General features: G+C 51.2%; 1 pseudogene; it reads left to right on the top strand.

Annotated features, from left to right (window-relative positions):
* Positions 1–13,732: 13,732 nt before the first annotated feature.
* Positions 13,733–14,750, top strand: LOC101526702 (dnaJ homolog subfamily B member 11-like; annotated as a pseudogene).
* Positions 14,751–15,705: the final 955 nt, after the last annotated feature.

The following is a 15,705-nucleotide window of genomic DNA, read 5'->3' as shown; positions in this document are numbered from 1 at the left end:
CTAAAGGTTCCCAGGTCACCACCTCCTCTCTAAGGACCTGGCCTCCAGTTCCTAAACCTCCGAGGAACAAAGCACAGCCCGCCCCCCGCCCTGCTCCAGAGGAGTCCCCCTCCTCGGTGACCCCCTCCTCCAGCTCTGCGGATGAGTGAGTTCCGCCCACCCCTTCTGAGTCACCAACACACAGCCACTCAGATCTGAGAATATAATTGTCCCCCACATGAAGAGTAGAGCATATCTTCTGAGGAGTTCTGGAACCTTCCAAAAATTACTCCATGTACCACAGCCCATCCTTCCTGAGCATAGGGTCCTGGAGGACGTGGGTAGATGCAAACCTTCACACTCATATCTCAGGAAACTGAAGGAAGGCTTTGCACACAGTAGACATTTAATAAAAATTTTTTAACATTTGTGGTTAAACTTGACTGTTGTGCAGGGCAGAGTTTCTGCGGCTTAGGCTTTGGGCAGCCTGAAGTTCCATAGACTCATGACACCAACACCTGGGGACACTTGCAGACTACCTCACCCGCCTTCTTGGTCACACAGATGGACAACTGAGGCCACAGGAGAGTGTCTAACCACCTGGGACACACAATCCCAGATGAAACCCTGAGATGGAGCAGAGGCTCCTGAGGCCTGAATCCCGACGACAGACTGTTTGCTAAGAAAATGGACTCAATCCTCAGCTGATGAGGCAGTCTCCTGGGTCCCAGGCACGGTGGGAAGTACTCAGACAAGAACCACCCAAAACCAGACTTTCACCTGCCTTACTAGTGCATAAATTACAATGGCTGCAGTTGTCTTCAGAAAAGCAGGAAACAGATTTTCATCCCTGCAGGCCCTTCCACGGCAAGGCTACCTGGGACCAAACGGATGCGCGTGCCCTCCTCACTTTCATTTGGTGCTGTGCTCCGTCTTTGCAGACCTCACTTTTGTGCCCCTTGCTGTGTTCTCCACACTTTGTGTAGCTAGAATCTTAGCTCCAGAGAAGGTCCTTACTGCCGACTGCATTCGTGTCAGCTTCTCCTAGATCAGCCCCAGCTGCCTTTCTCCACAGCATCTGCCTTCAGTGGCGATGACAGACAGGACCCAGACTTACACCACTGCCAGGTTTTTGACAGGACATTTAAACCTAGAAGCCGATGCCTGTCTTCCCATCCTCCAACAGAACACACAGAATCACATAATAGGAGAGGGTCATGGCATAGCAAGTAAAGCTGCTGCCCTTACAAGTGCTGGATCAAGTCCCAGCCAGCTCCCTGCTCGTGGCCTGGGAAAGCCGCAAACGATGCTGCAAGTGCTTGGCCCCAGCACCCGTGTGGGAGACCCAGATGAAGCTCCTGGCTCCATCCTGGCCCAGATGACTGGGACTGGTCCCCTCTATCGACTCTCCCTCTAGCACTTGCAAATATATAAATAAATCTTCTAACAGAAAAATGTACTCACTGAGAGCAGAACTTCACGAAATGTGAGACAACACTGATAGAACAAACAGTAAAAACAAAGAATGATTTTAACAACCAACACATGTCCCACCCCAACAAACCTCATTGTCTATCTTTTCGAACTCAACAACTCAATGTCTTCTGACATAAAGAGAATGAATGTTTCTCAAGTATCCACCGTCAGACATGTGGAAACAGGCCTCTGCTAGAGAAAGTGCATGGAAAACGGAAATACAAGGTAAATTTATGCTTTCTAAGAACTTCTAAAGTGCAGTTTTTCCTAACGCGCATTTTCCATGAATTCGTGGAAGCCCACATGCCTGATCCTCCGGTGTTTCTCCTTTCGCTTCACTTGGACGTCCACAGAGACACATGATTTTGACCCAACTTCAGACTGCTGTTTCAGTGGCCTGCCTTCTTTCCAGGACCAGGGCCTCCGGGTGCGAAATTTAGATGTGATATCTCACACAATTAAAAGAAAAAACCCCTGCACCAAGCTCACGTCTGCTGTGTGCACTCCTACCGTACAAGTGCCCAACTGTATTCCAAGTGTGGGACATCGCGGCGCATCAGAACTGCAGCCAAGCCTGGATGGAGACGGGTAGGTCAGAGACACGCTCAGTCAGATCTCACATTTTCATTTCTTCCACTGGCTTGGAGCTGAAATGTTATTTAATATCACTTGGTGCCAATTTTCTTTGTTTCTGGGAATGCATCAAATGTACACCTAACATGAGCTTGATTAAAGGCACAGTCAGAGTTTAGCAGTGCAACTAACCCCTTCTGTAGGCTTGAGAGCTCGCGGTGTTAGGCTTGTGGCCCAGCGATGTATTCTCCCCTACAGGAGTGTTCCCGTTCATCTGGCTCAAGCAAGCAGCTGACGAGGAAACAGAACACAGGACTTGCGGAAAACGGGAGAAGCCTAAAGATGGCTGAAAGTGAACACGCCGAAACCACCAGCATCCTTAACGGACCCAACTTTTTCAAGGGAAATTTTGGGGGTGTGCACTTCTAAATATTTTTGGGTTCAGATCAGTAAAAATCTGTTTTCCTTTGCTGGGACAAGATGTCTATGTTAGGAGTTTCTAGAGAAACAGAATCGATAGGAGGTATGTGGGTTAGAGGTAGATGAGAGAGAGGTTCACGCATCTTGAGGAATGGTCGCATTGCTTATGGGGGCTGCAAGTCTGCAATCTGAGGGAAGTTAGGGCAAGTCAGAGATCCAGGAGGGCTGGTTCTGCCTAAAGACTTCCTTGGGACCTCAGCTTCGTCTCTGAAGGCCCTCTCACGTTGTGGGGGGCCACCTGCTTTTCCCAGTCTACAGACCCCAGGGTTCATCTCAACTATAACACAATTTCAGAGCAACATCTAGACTGATGTTTGATCAAATGTCAAGGTCCTTTGGCCTCACCAAGTCAATGTATGAAATTAACTAGTATATAGGATATATCGGATATAGCCAAATTAACTGTCATATATATCAGATTATCACATAGGCTCCATATGAGGCTCCCTACAAGATCAAAACACTACCACGCTTTGTGGGAGATCTTGTAATTTGGAAGCCTTGGGGACACACCATGGCACAGTAGGCTAGGTCTTTACCTGCAGCACTGGCATCCCATACAGGAGCTAGTTTATGTCCCACTTGCTGCCACTTCCAAGCCACCTTGCTACTTATGGCCTGGCAAAGCAACACAGGACGGGTCAAGTCATTGTGCTCCTGTGACCCAAGTGGGAGACCAAGAAGAAGCTCCTGGCTCCTGTCTTTGGATCAGCGCAGCCCCATCTGTTGTAGCTAGTTAGGGAATGAACCAGAAAATGGAAGATGTTTGTCTCTCCTTCACTCTGTAACTCACCTTTCAAATAAAAATAAATATGTATTTTTTAAAATTATTTGATAACACCAAATTGACCTTGAAGATATTATGACATGAAAATTGCTCATTAGAACCTTTTGAATACTGGAAAGAATAGGCCTTTCTTCAAACTTTAAGTTCTGTGCTTCAAATTATTACAATTCCAATAGTTGTGTAATAAATGGTTCCATTTTACCTGCCTCGTGCATCCTGTACCTGAAAATGCAAGAGTCATGGTTCTCTTTCGGGTCCAGCTACTCCCGGTTGTGGGGGAATGTGTTCTAAGCCGTGAGTGTTCCAGGCAGCCCCAATGCCGTGCCTGGAGCCGCCTCTCGAGAAGTCAGTGTGACCATGGGAACTCTAGACAAGCCGAGAGAACGACCTGTTTGTTCTCTACATTTGCAAAGTCAGAAAAAGCAATCACTCCGCATTTTTATTACTTGATATTCTCTAACCCAAACCATCCCAGGACACAAAGGAAAACTGTTCCAGGCAGAGGGGCCCTTTGAGTATACCTAATTTCCTCAAAGATTGTTTATTGAGCGAGGTCCAGCCTGTGCCGATAAGAAGAGCAGAGTACGGATAGTTCCCAGTCCATAATGGTTCAACATGTCATTGTTTTTTTTACTTTGCACTAGTGCAAGTGCAGCACAGCTTAGAAGCTTTCCTTCAGCTTGTGCACTCAGGCCGGCACTACGCACCCATTTCTGTCCCTTGATCCCCGCCCGTGGCAGTGCAGCACCCACAGTCAGGATCGGAAGCACCCCAAAGCCCTGTGGCACAGTGAACTGCGGCCGGGGCACGTGGAAGGTTAACTGTATTCGATGCGTTTTCCACTTCAGATATTTTCCATCAAGGATGGATCTCTGGGGTTGTGTATCGATCAGCTAGCTTTTCACAGCTTTAGCTAAGATGCCAGAGAGGAGCAACATTGGAGAGCGAGAAGGTTTATTCTGTCTTTTGAAGGTTCTGTGGCCAGATAACCAGGTTCGAAGCAGGGGTTTCCGCAAACAGCTCTGCCTCCCAGGCCTTCGGGAGGGCAGCGTGGAGGTCCCTGAGATGCCTCTGCTGCCGTCCCCGTTGCGTCCTCTGGCCTCTACTGCCGTCCCCGTTGCGTCCTCTGGCCTCTGCTGCCGTCCCCGTTGCGCCCTCTGGCCTCTGCTGCCGTCCCCGTTGCGCCCTCTGGCCTCTGCTGCCGTCCCCGTTGCGCCCTCTGGCCTCTGCTGCCGTCCCCGTTGCGTCCTCTGGCCTCTGCTGTTGTCCCCGTTGCGTCCTCTGGCCTCTGCTGTTGTCCCCGTTGCGCCCTCTGGCCTCTGCTGTCCTCACGCCGCTGCGTCCTCTGGCACATGGCCGTATGCATGCACTAGTTTTTGAGCAAGTGATTTTCTCTGTGTCCCTTCTCCTGTGAGGAATAAGCTTTTTCCTTGCTCCTTCCATGGCCAGGCTGGAAATGCCCCAGTCCTCTGGGCTGCTCCCCAGCACTCCTGACCCTCACTCTGGGATGTGCTGACAACAGCCACTCACACCCAGGCTGCATCCTGAATGCTGAGCTGCCTCCAAACAGCCTCCATCCCACAATGCCAGTTCAAGTTCAGCCTCATATGGAGTCTCAAGACAAAGATCCTAAGTTAAAATTAAAAAGGTTTGTTGCTGCAGTGCAGCAAGAGTGGCCAGTTCCCGGCAGAACTCTCACTTCCAGCCTGGCCTCTTGCGCCCACCTTCCTGCTGGCATCCATCTCCTGCAGCCTCAGCAGAGCCCCTGTGACTCCGCCTACAGCAGCCTAGGCTCTGCTGCTGCTCCCAACTCCTGCCAGCCTATCCAGTCAGGCCGGCCCAAACGCTGCTCCGCAGCTCCAGAAGTCAGGAGCAGCGAACCCACTTCTCCGGCACCAGCATCTTGAATTTTCAGCTTTCCAGTGCCTCATCTATAAGATTTAGGAGCTTCAGGAAGAAAGATGTATTGCAACTTGCGGTTGCGGGTCTACAGTCCAAGGTCAGTTGGCCCCACTAACCTGGCATCTGGAAACACACAGAGGATCACTGGGGGATCCAGGAAGCAGGTAGACGGAGGACAGCCCACCCTCAGTGACCTAGAGACCCTCGCTAGGCCTGCCTCCCACCTGCCATAATTAGATCCAGGCTCCACCCTTCATCCTTCAATCCATTCCTTGTTAACCTAACATGTTTAAACACCCGTGTGATTGTGTAAATCCAGATTCTATTCAAGCCAGAACAGCACCTAACCCCACGGAAGGCAAGGAGTGGTCCGTAACTGTTTTTGCTTTGATGCAGTACGGAGTTCTTCCAGGCGCAGCAAGTTTGAGCGCAGGCTATGTCACTGTGTCACTTCCAATCCAGCTTCCTGCGAATGTGCCTGGGAAGGCAGTAAATGATGAACCAAGTGCTCGGGAGGAGACCAGAATGGAAACCCTGGCGCTCAACCTCAGCCAAGATCCTCTCCGTCGCCAACATCCAGGGAGGAGGCCAGCAGAGTCTCCGTCTCTCCCTCCTTCCACGCCTCCTCTGCATCAGCTCTGCTTTCAAATAAATGAACTCAATCTTCTGAGGATTTCTGAGTTCTTGTTTTTTGATCTTTGAATACACAAAAATGAGAACAGAACACCTAAGCAAGAACAAGACAAGCCTCTGCCTGTGCTCTGTGCACGAACACTGTGACCGCGCTACAGAGCTGGGGAGCATAATGTGCCCAAGCCAGGAAGCGTGCTGGACACGGGCTACATGCTGGACAAGTCCCATTTGATTGGGGCCTCGGCTAAGACAACCTCTTTCACAGCAAGGTGTCTTCAGCTGTCACATCTTGCTCGTCATTCATCCCACCCCGTTTCATCATGCTGTTGTCCCAGTGTTTAACTGGTAACGTTTCCGTTCTCTCAGTCGCAATGTGAGCATCCCCAGCCCGGGAGGCCACTTGACCTTGTTTTTATTCTGAGCACATAGTAGGTCTATGTGTCTAGCACATAGTCGGTCAATGACCCATGTGGGAACAGTCGACGTCCCCACCCTCCTCTCCCTGCACTAGAATCCTGTAGAGAATGGAGCAGTGGCAGAGGCCGGCGCCATAGCCGAAGCCACAGCCATAGAATAGTACGTTGACTCTCTCTGAAGTGCCAGTTTCCCATATGGATGCCAGTCCCAGCAGCTCCACTTCTGATCCAGCTCCCTGTTTATGGTCTGGGAAAGCAGCAGAGGATGGCTCAAGTCCTTGCGCCCCTGTGCCCAAGTGGGAGAGCCAAAGGGAGCTCCTGGCTCCAGGCTTCAGATTGGCTCAGCTTTGGCCATTCTGGCCACTTGGGGAGTGAACTAGCAGACAGAAGATTTCTCCCTTTCTCTCTCGCCTCTCTGTAATGTCAGCTTTCACATAAAAATAAGATCTATTTAGGAAAATAGAATGTAAAGGAACAGGGTTCTCTCAGTCTCCAGTCCAAACTCAAGTGTGCGCAGGCTAGAGCGTAGCTGCAGGTGACCGAGGTCGCAGCCACCTGCCCCAGCGGTGGCGTGGGTGAGCTTGGAGTAGAACCTGTCATTGACCACTGCTTGGTGACCAGGCTTAATTCCAAGTTCTTCTTACACTTGGATTCATTTTGATTCTCACCCCACTGCGTGGAGCGAGCTTACTACCTGCAAAAGGACACGGAGCTGTTAAATCATCTGCCCACAGCTGGACTCTCCCATCCAAGTACTAACCAGGCCCGACCCTGTTTAGCTTCTGAGATCAGACGAGATTGGGCGCGTTCAGGCTGGTATGGCCGTAGACACACAGCTGGACTCTCAAACCCAGGCAGGACTCCCCTCCACTTCCCCTCCGGCCTGTGCCCAGCTTCCCGTCCCAGACTGCAGGTAGCTGGAATGGCCAAGCAGCTGTCACAGCTTTCGAACCAGAAGCAAAGGTCGTGGCGCCATCCGCTGGTGCCTTAAAAAGGCCCGGTGTGTTTACAAACCTCCCACAGGCTAGCCAGGCCGCCAGGCCGGGCGGGGCCTCCAAACATCCCCACAGTGCCTTCCACACCCTGGGGCTGCGCTGGCCACTGTGACCATCGCCACCCCCTCAGGCTCTTCCTCCACTCCCAAGCTTTCTCCTAGCTCCTGACACTGCCCCTTCCTTAGCTATCCAACTGGATGCTGCCCAGGGAATGTGGCACTTGCAACAGAACCCTGGAGGGGAGTCAGGGGCATGCTGGGACACCCTTCCGCCTGGCCTCATTCCCTCCCCAGCTCTTCCACTGCTACTCTCTCTGACGGCTCACATTGGTGGTCTCTCCAGGAAGACTGACAGGTAGCCAAGGGGACATGGTGTGTGTTGGGCCTCTGACCAGCCTGAGCGTTTGAGTCCTGGTCTTGTTCCCTACTGTGTGATGTCAAGCAAGCTGCTTAACCTTCCTTTTTCCTCATTGATAAAATGAAGGCAGCAGCCACCGCTCGGGTTGTGGGGAGAGTGAATGAAGGGATGTGATGGAGAAGACCTGGGGCCAGGCAGGTGCAGGGAAGACGCTGGCCTGGGACGCTGCTGCTGCAGTCAGCCCTGGAGACAATGCTGGACACAGAGCCAGCTGACCATTCAAAGCACAGAGCATACAGACTGAGACCAACGAAGCTTGGTTGGTGTTGGTGCAGCACGTTAAATTGCCATCTGTGAAGCCGGCATCCTATGTGGGTGCCAGGTTGAGTCTCACCCCCTGCTTCTGATTCAGCTGTCTGCTGGTGCTCTGGGAAGCCGTGCAGGACAGCTCAGATGGCTCTGCTTCCACATGCAAGGCCCCAAAGAGACCCATGGCTTCAGTCGGTCTCTGCTCTTCCTCACTCTGCCTCTCTCTGCAACTACCGTTCAGTAGGTTAACCTAGAAAGAACGAGAGATGGAGAGCAGAGAGCGAGGAAGGCTCAGAGATCTCGCTGATCTGGCTCCCTGGTGGTTCTTTTGTTTTTCAACTTTTGTTTGTTTGCTTTTTAAGATTTATTTATTTCCTTGAAAAACATATACACAGAAAGAGATCTTCCCCCCTCTGACTCACACCCAAGATCAGGTGCGTTCAGGGTGGCTGAAGCCAGGAGTCAGGAGCTGTGCTGGGCTTCCTCACCGGGACCATGTTTTGCTGCTTTCCCAGGCACGTGCATGGGGAGCTGGATTAGAAGCAGAGCAGCCGGGACTCGAACATGCAGCTATTTGGCATACTGGCATTACAAGTGCCAGCCTAACCCCCAGTGCCACAGGCTGGCCCTGTCCCTCTTCTTATAAAACTCCCTGACCAGTTCATCCTGAGGTCCCCCAGAAGCTAACCCTCATCCCCTCAGGAGGCCCCACCTTGGGACACAATCTTGGGTTCCATTTCTGCCCCTTCCTGCTTCAAAGCAGAAGCTAAATGTCAGGTTAGAAGCCATGAGGGACCTCAGAGTACTTCCAAACTACAGCGTCATCACGCTCCCTTGAACACCTGCTGTGTGCCTGCCTGGAGGTGGGGGGCTACGTGAGGCCCTTGCACACCTGTGTCCTGGCTTCATGGAGCTTTTGGTGTAAGCTTTTCGCCAAAGCAAGGCACTGTGCTGTCCCTCAGGGGTTAACAGCAGGCTGCCCTGTCTTCAGTTGCTCAGCGGCAGAAAGTTCTGGTCTGAACTGCGGCTGACCCTGTGCACACAATCATGTTATTCATATTCTTATAAACAGAGGGCACAGTATGTATAATTTCCTAGATTTCTGGGAGGAGATACATCATCGCCCAACTCCAGCTCAGCCCTTGCAGGCCGAGTCATTTCTTTGGGCTCCGCTTGGAAACAGAAAATAATTTTTTCCTTTTATGTGTCAGGAGCTTGAGTGAAAATTGGTCACCTTTTATAAAAAAATTCCATGCCATTGTCTTCACTGCTTGAGATCGAGAAGAAAAAAAAAAGTCAAAACCCACCCCCAGCAAACGCCCATTGCCCACGTGGTCCAAGGCCAGGGACGTGCGGTGGCTTCTAGCCCCAGAGGCGGACAGCCCCACACCCGCCAGCTGACAGGACTATCCTTGAGTGTCTGCTGCCAGGGCACCACCACGAGTGACATCTTGTTCCAATTTCAGCACGGTCCTTCCACTCACTGCCAGCCAGGAGCTACCTCCTGCCTTCCCCCACCCCAAAACCACAAGGGCTCGGAGCTGGAGGAGTGGCGGAACAGCACAGCACGCCTCAGAAGCCATCAAGAGAGCGTTTTCATTCTCTTCATTTGGGATTTCTTGTTTGTCCAAGGAGGAAGGGTAAGGGCGGCGCCAGAAGATGAAACACAGCTTTCTTTTGCTTTAAAAAGAACCAACGTCTCTTTCACCACTTCGCCCGGAGCCAGAGCTATTTAGAAAACACAGGGCCCGTGTTTATGTGGCGTGCATGTCTTTAATAGAGATGTTGGAAGCTGGCACCCTTTCTCACAGCCGAGTACTGGGGCGCAGTTTCCTGCGGGCTCTGCTTTCAACAGGGGCCTGAATGAGTTCACCCACAGGACAGGACAGTGTGACACTTTGGGGAGTGGCCTGGACTGTCTGTGACCTCGAATTCTCTGTTTGTTGGGCCACAGTCAAGTGGTCATTGAGTAAGGAAGCAAACAGGATGGCTCCAGGGGCTAGCAGGGTGGACACAGCAGATAAAGCTGCTGTTTGCAGCACAACATCCCATATGGGCACCAGTTCAAGCCCTGGCTGCTCCACTTCCAGTCCGGCTCCCTGCTAATGTGCCTGAAAAGAAGTGGAGGATGGCTGAGTGTTTTAAGCTCCAGCACACCGGTGGATGGACCGGGAAGAAGCTCCTGGCTCCCGCCGTCCACCTGACGCTGTCGGGGTCATCTGGGGACCGCAGACAGGGGTGTGTGTGTGTGACTCTTTCTCTCTCTGTTTTTTCAAGATTTTTTTAAAATTAGTCAGATTTACAAAGAGAAGGAGAGACAAAAAGATCTTCTGTCCTATGGTTCACTCCCCAAGTGGCCACAAATGGAGCTGAGCCGATCTGAAGCTGGGATACAAGCAGGTGTCCATAGAAAATCCCAGTGTGTAAGACAAGGATTTAGCCACTGAGCCTGAGCCATGACACTGGGCTGCTGCCTTTCAAATTAATAAAGAAGTCTTTAAAAAAAAAAGTTGGATTCCAGATTGAATGGAAACTTTGGGTGCCAGGATGTACCATCCCAGGTGTATGTTGCTCCCAGAGGTGACACAGGGGCCGGGCTGCCTGCTGTGGCGGGTGAGTTCTGCAGGAAACCATGCAGGCTGGACATGCCGAAGGCCTAATCGGGTCTCTCCACATCCCTACCACCACCACCAAAGTCAAGTGTGACTTGGTGAGGCAACAGTCGTTCAAAAGCTCAGGAAGTCCAGATGAGGCCACTCTCATCCAAGGACAGATGTCCTCAAAAAGAGAGGTGAGGTCGCACGGGCACGCGTGCACACACACGGAGACCACATGTAGACACACAGAACACGTACAGAGAACACACACACAGACACAGAACACACCCCATGTGCAGACACACAGGGAGATGCTTGTCAAGCAGCCAGGCATTCAGGGAGCCGGGATCTGGGAGAAGCCAGCCCGGCTGCCGCCTGGTCCACAGCCTGGGCTTCAGCCCTGGGAGGAGGGAGGTGCCGCCGTTGACCACCACCCCACCCGCTGCAGTCAGCGAGGCCAGCGCTGCTGGATCTGCTGCCAGACTGTCTAGATGAAGCAGCTTGACAACAGTCCGACTGTGGGATTTGACAGGAAAAGACAGGAGTCCTGGCGACCACCATCACTGACTTCTGTTTCCTCACCTTCTCCTTGTCGGAGGCTGGCCCTTCTCTGCCTCAGCCTCCTCTCTGCTGGGCCTCTCTGACCCTCAGCCAGCAGGCGTCATCTTCTCGCCCAAGGAGCAAGCACCCCCCAGGCCACCTGGAAACCCCTGGCTCCGGACAGGATGAGTCATCCATCTCCCACTTCCCTTCCGTCCTGGGAAACAAATGCTCGGATATGGAGCCAGCATTGTGGCGCAACAGGTGAGACCTCTGCCTGGGACATCGGCATCCCATGTGAGCAACACCAGTTCAAGTCCCAGCTACTCCAGCTCCCTTCCAGCTCCCTGGCAGTGTGCCTGGGAAGGCAGCCAAAGGTGCTTGGGCTCCGGTTACCCATCTGTGAGACCTAGATGGAGTTCCTGGTTCAGCCGTAGCCATTGCGGTTATTTGGAGAGTGAGACAACGGATGGAAGATTTTTCTCTCCTTTTCTGTCTGTTTTCTCTCAGTGCCTTTCAAATACACAATCTTTTTTTTTTTTAAATTCTATTAAAAGTACTAAAATAGGGTAGTGCAGTAGCTCAGCAGGCTGATCCTCTGCCTTGGAGCACCAGCATCCCGTGTGAGCCCTGGTTTGTGTCCCAAGTGTTCCACTTCCTATCCAGCTCATTGCTTGTAGCCTGGGAAAGCAGTTGAGGACGGCCCAGGGTCTTGGGTTCCTGCACCCACATGGGAGACCCAGAGGACGTTCCTGGCTCCTAGATTCAGATCGGCTCAGCTCTGGCATTACAGCCACTTGGAGAATGAAGCAGCAGGCAAAAGATTTTTCTCTCTGTTTCTCCTCTCTCTATAAATCTAATAAAAATAAATAAATTTAAAAAAATAGTGATAGCTATCATGGAGCCACCATTTGAGCAAGGCAAGAGTGAGAGATGGCACGCAGCAGTTACCAATCCAGAGCACTGTCAAGTTCCGCCAGTGGGTCGTTGGTCCTTGATTGGCCAGTCTGGATGGCCACGGGAAGCTTTCACAGCTCTCTTTTCTCCCACAGCCCATGAAAACAGAATCTCCACTTACAGAGCTCACGTAGCTTCAAAAGGCAAAAAAACATATACATAACCTGAATGGGACTAGCAGCTCCTGGAGAAATGGATTAGCTAAAATAAGTGCAAACACCCACGGTCGGTTTCCAGCAGCGTCTGGAGCAAATGTCAAGCAATGTTGGCAGAATCCAGTTTCCCTCATCACATGGTCTAGCGACTCTGCTCTATTTTGCGTTCTGACATTTTCACATTCTCTCTCCACATTTCTACAGGAAATCTGGGATGTATATCTTCCCACTTTTAAGCTCACTGTGAGTTCATTTTACTTCATCGGATTGCATCGTATTCGGACCCTGGCCAAGAAACTGGGATATCTTGATTGCTCATACAGCAGCCAGGATGAAAGAGGGTTGAAGACGGGTCTCCCCGAGAGATACTGGGGTGTGGCTATCAGAGAACCAGGTGGATTGTGGACAGCATGAGACACTTAGCTGCCCCGGGCGCGTGGCTGTCCTGGCTGTCCACCCTCTGGCTTTCCAGGGCGACGTTCAGAGCTGCCCAGACGCTGATGGTGGTACGCTCAGTGGAGAGGTAGCTGCATCAATGACTCCAGGAGCCAGCAGGTTCACACAGAGGAAACCCCAAGACGGGAAGCCACCGGAAACGGCATGGGTCTTGCATATGCCAGAAGGCATTGCCCTGAGCTCTGACTGTTCTGAATCCAACTGGAAAGTTCTTTTCCATTCATCATCCTCTAACATCTGAGGACTTTGTGTGTATCCAAACATTCAGTTTTGTGAAGAAATAAACTCTGTGAGTTGCTCAAGAATATTGTAGGTCAGGTGTGGGTGGGTCTAGAAAATTCATAATTTTCTGTGTCCATACTTCTCAAATCCAATGCCAAAAAGTCACAAATCTGGAGAATAGCATGGTATGATACGATGTGTGCCTTCAGAAAGTATCTTTTGTCCAGTAGTAATTAGTGTGAGGCATTGCTTGTGTGACGAGGACTCATCCACGTGACGTGTTTACGTTAATTTTGTTGTTGTTGTTTACATTAATTTTAAGGTAAACCGTAAGCTGCAGGCATAGCTTCAAGTTTATTGTGAAGACTCAATGTAAGATAACTTGCACAATGGAGAGAAAAGTCTTAAAAAGCTTCTTTTCCCAGACAGAGATCAGGAACCATGATCCCAATCTAAGAAGAAGCCTCTGAGCAGAGAGCGTTGTGCGCTGGCAGGGTCTGTTCAGCAGCCCGAGGGAGCAGCCACTGTGTATGGTGGACTGGTGGGCCAGTTTCTTATCCCAACAGATTCTCAGAGAAACTATTTAAAATCTAAGGTGAAGAGGGCTCTGTGAGAGTAAATAGAATTTGCAGATACAGAACTACAAGGCTTGGAAAAAAAACCTCGTTTTTGCACCTCACATTTGTTGGGAAGGGTGCCAGGAAGACTCCTGGAGGCGTCTGAGATGGAATACGTGGAGGCAGCGGCACCACAGTCCCTCATCGGGGTCGGTCACGGCGAAGGGGACGCGGCAGCTGTGTTCCCCGGCCGAGTGAGCGGGCTCCCGGGGTGAGGCGGCCCCCCAAGGCCGGTGGGCCGGTGTCCAACGCGGCGGCGGAGGGGGCGGCATGGACGAGCCATGGCCCCGCAGAGCCTGGGCACCCTGTACCTCCTCGGGGCCGTGATCACCGGATGTGATTTTTATAAGATTTGGGGGGTACCTCGAAGTGTCTCAATAAAGAATATTAAGAAGGCCTACAGGAAACTAGCCCTGCAAGTTCCAAGATCTTGGTGCGGCCTATGAGGTCCTATCAGACAGTGAGAAGTGGAAGCAATGTGACACCTATGGCGAGCAGGGCCTGAAAGATGGCCACCAGAGCGCCCATGGAGACATTTTTTCGCACTTCTTTGGAGATTTTGGTTTCATGTTTGGAGGAACTCCTCGTCAACAAGACAGAAATATTCCAAGAGGAAGTGATATTATTGTAGATCTAGAAGTCACTTGGGAAGAAGTATATTCAGGAAACTTTGTGGAAGTAGGTAGAAACAAGCCTGTGGCCAGGCAGGCTCCTGGCAAGCGGAAATGCGGACCACCCAGCTGGGCCCGGGCGCTTCCAGATGACCCAGGAGGTGGTCTGCAAGAGTGCCCCAATGTCAAACTAGTGAATGAAGAACGAACTCTCGAAGGAGAAACAGAACCTGGAGTGAGAGAGGCATGGAGCACCCCTTTATCGGAGAAGGCCAGCCACACGTGGATGGGGAGCCTGGAGACATACGGTTCCGATCAAGGTTGTCAAGCATCCAATATTTGAAAGGAGAGGGGACGATTTGTGCACAAATGTGACAGTCTCACTGGTTGAGTCTTTGGTTGGCTTTGAGATGGATATCACTCACTTGGATGGTCATAAGGTGCGTATTTCCCGGGATAAGATCACCAGGCCAGGTGCCAAACTGTGGAGGAAAGGGGAAGGGCTCCCCAACTTTGACAACAACATCAAAGGCTCTCTGATAATCACTTCTGGTATAGATTTCCCAAAAGAACAGTTAACAGAGGAAACAAGAGAAGATATCAAACAGCTACTAAAACAAGCATCAGTGCAGAAGGTATATAACGGACTCCAAGGATATTAAGAGTGAATACAATTGGATTTTGTTTAAAAAAAAAAAAAAAAAAAAAAAAAGTCCCTCATTGGGCACAGGGAATTTAGGCAGCAAAGACCACATCCACCTGAACCCCTGGGGTGCTGCTTCCAGACTGACTTGCTGAGACCGTGAAAATGCGCCAGGGAAAGGACACGGTGCATTGGAGGCAGGACCAGTCCCTGCGGTAAGGTCTCCCAGGTGAGGGCAGACGATGGAACGAAGCACAGCCGGGTGGGTGGCGTGGTGGGGAGATGCTTCAGGCAGAAACTGAGCGTGTTGCAACAGGGTCTCCTGTGAGGCCCGACTCCCCGGAGGGTTTGTCCTGACACCACGGACAATGTCAGCACCGTTGGCAGGTCTTCCTATACCCTCTGCTATCATCCCTGTAGTGTTTCCCAGTTCGCAGTAAGATCTGGGCTACTCATATCACTAGGTAGGGTGAACTATAAAGGAAAGCTCCACGGAGCCAGAAAATGGGTGCATGAAGTCCTTGTCACTAGAGTAGAAATAGACTAAAATAAGCGCTGGGACCGGCACAATGGCTCAGTTGGCTAATCCTTCACCTGCAGATGCTGGCACCGCAAATGGGCACCTGTTCATGTCCCGACTGCTCCACCTCCCGTCCAGCTCCCAGCTGACAGCAGATGGCCTAGGCTCCTAGGCTCCTGCCACTCATAGTTCACCCAGATGGGGCTGCGGGTGTCTGGATTCAGCTTGACCAGCCCTGGATGTTGCAGTCATTTGAGAACAGAACCAGTAGACAGGAGACTTTTGTCTCTCTCTGCCTTTCTATAAATCTCACTTTGCTTTTCAATTAGTATCCTTTTAAAAAGTTTCCTTGTGTTCCATAATATTTTTCTTTACACTGCTGTAGAAAAGTGGCAGAGAGATTTCTTTTGAAGCCTGAAGTACTAAAATGTGAATGCATCCCTTTAGTTGAAAATCTGTTTTGCAGGCATGGAGTTATTT

Source organism: Ochotona princeps, chromosome 1 (assembly GCF_030435755.1).
Source record: "Ochotona princeps isolate mOchPri1 chromosome 1, mOchPri1.hap1, whole genome shotgun sequence".
Classification (NCBI taxonomy): domain Eukaryota; kingdom Metazoa; phylum Chordata; class Mammalia; order Lagomorpha; family Ochotonidae; genus Ochotona; species Ochotona princeps.
The sequence above is the reverse complement of the archived record's forward strand: the minus strand, read 5'-3'. Positions and strand labels throughout refer to the sequence as shown.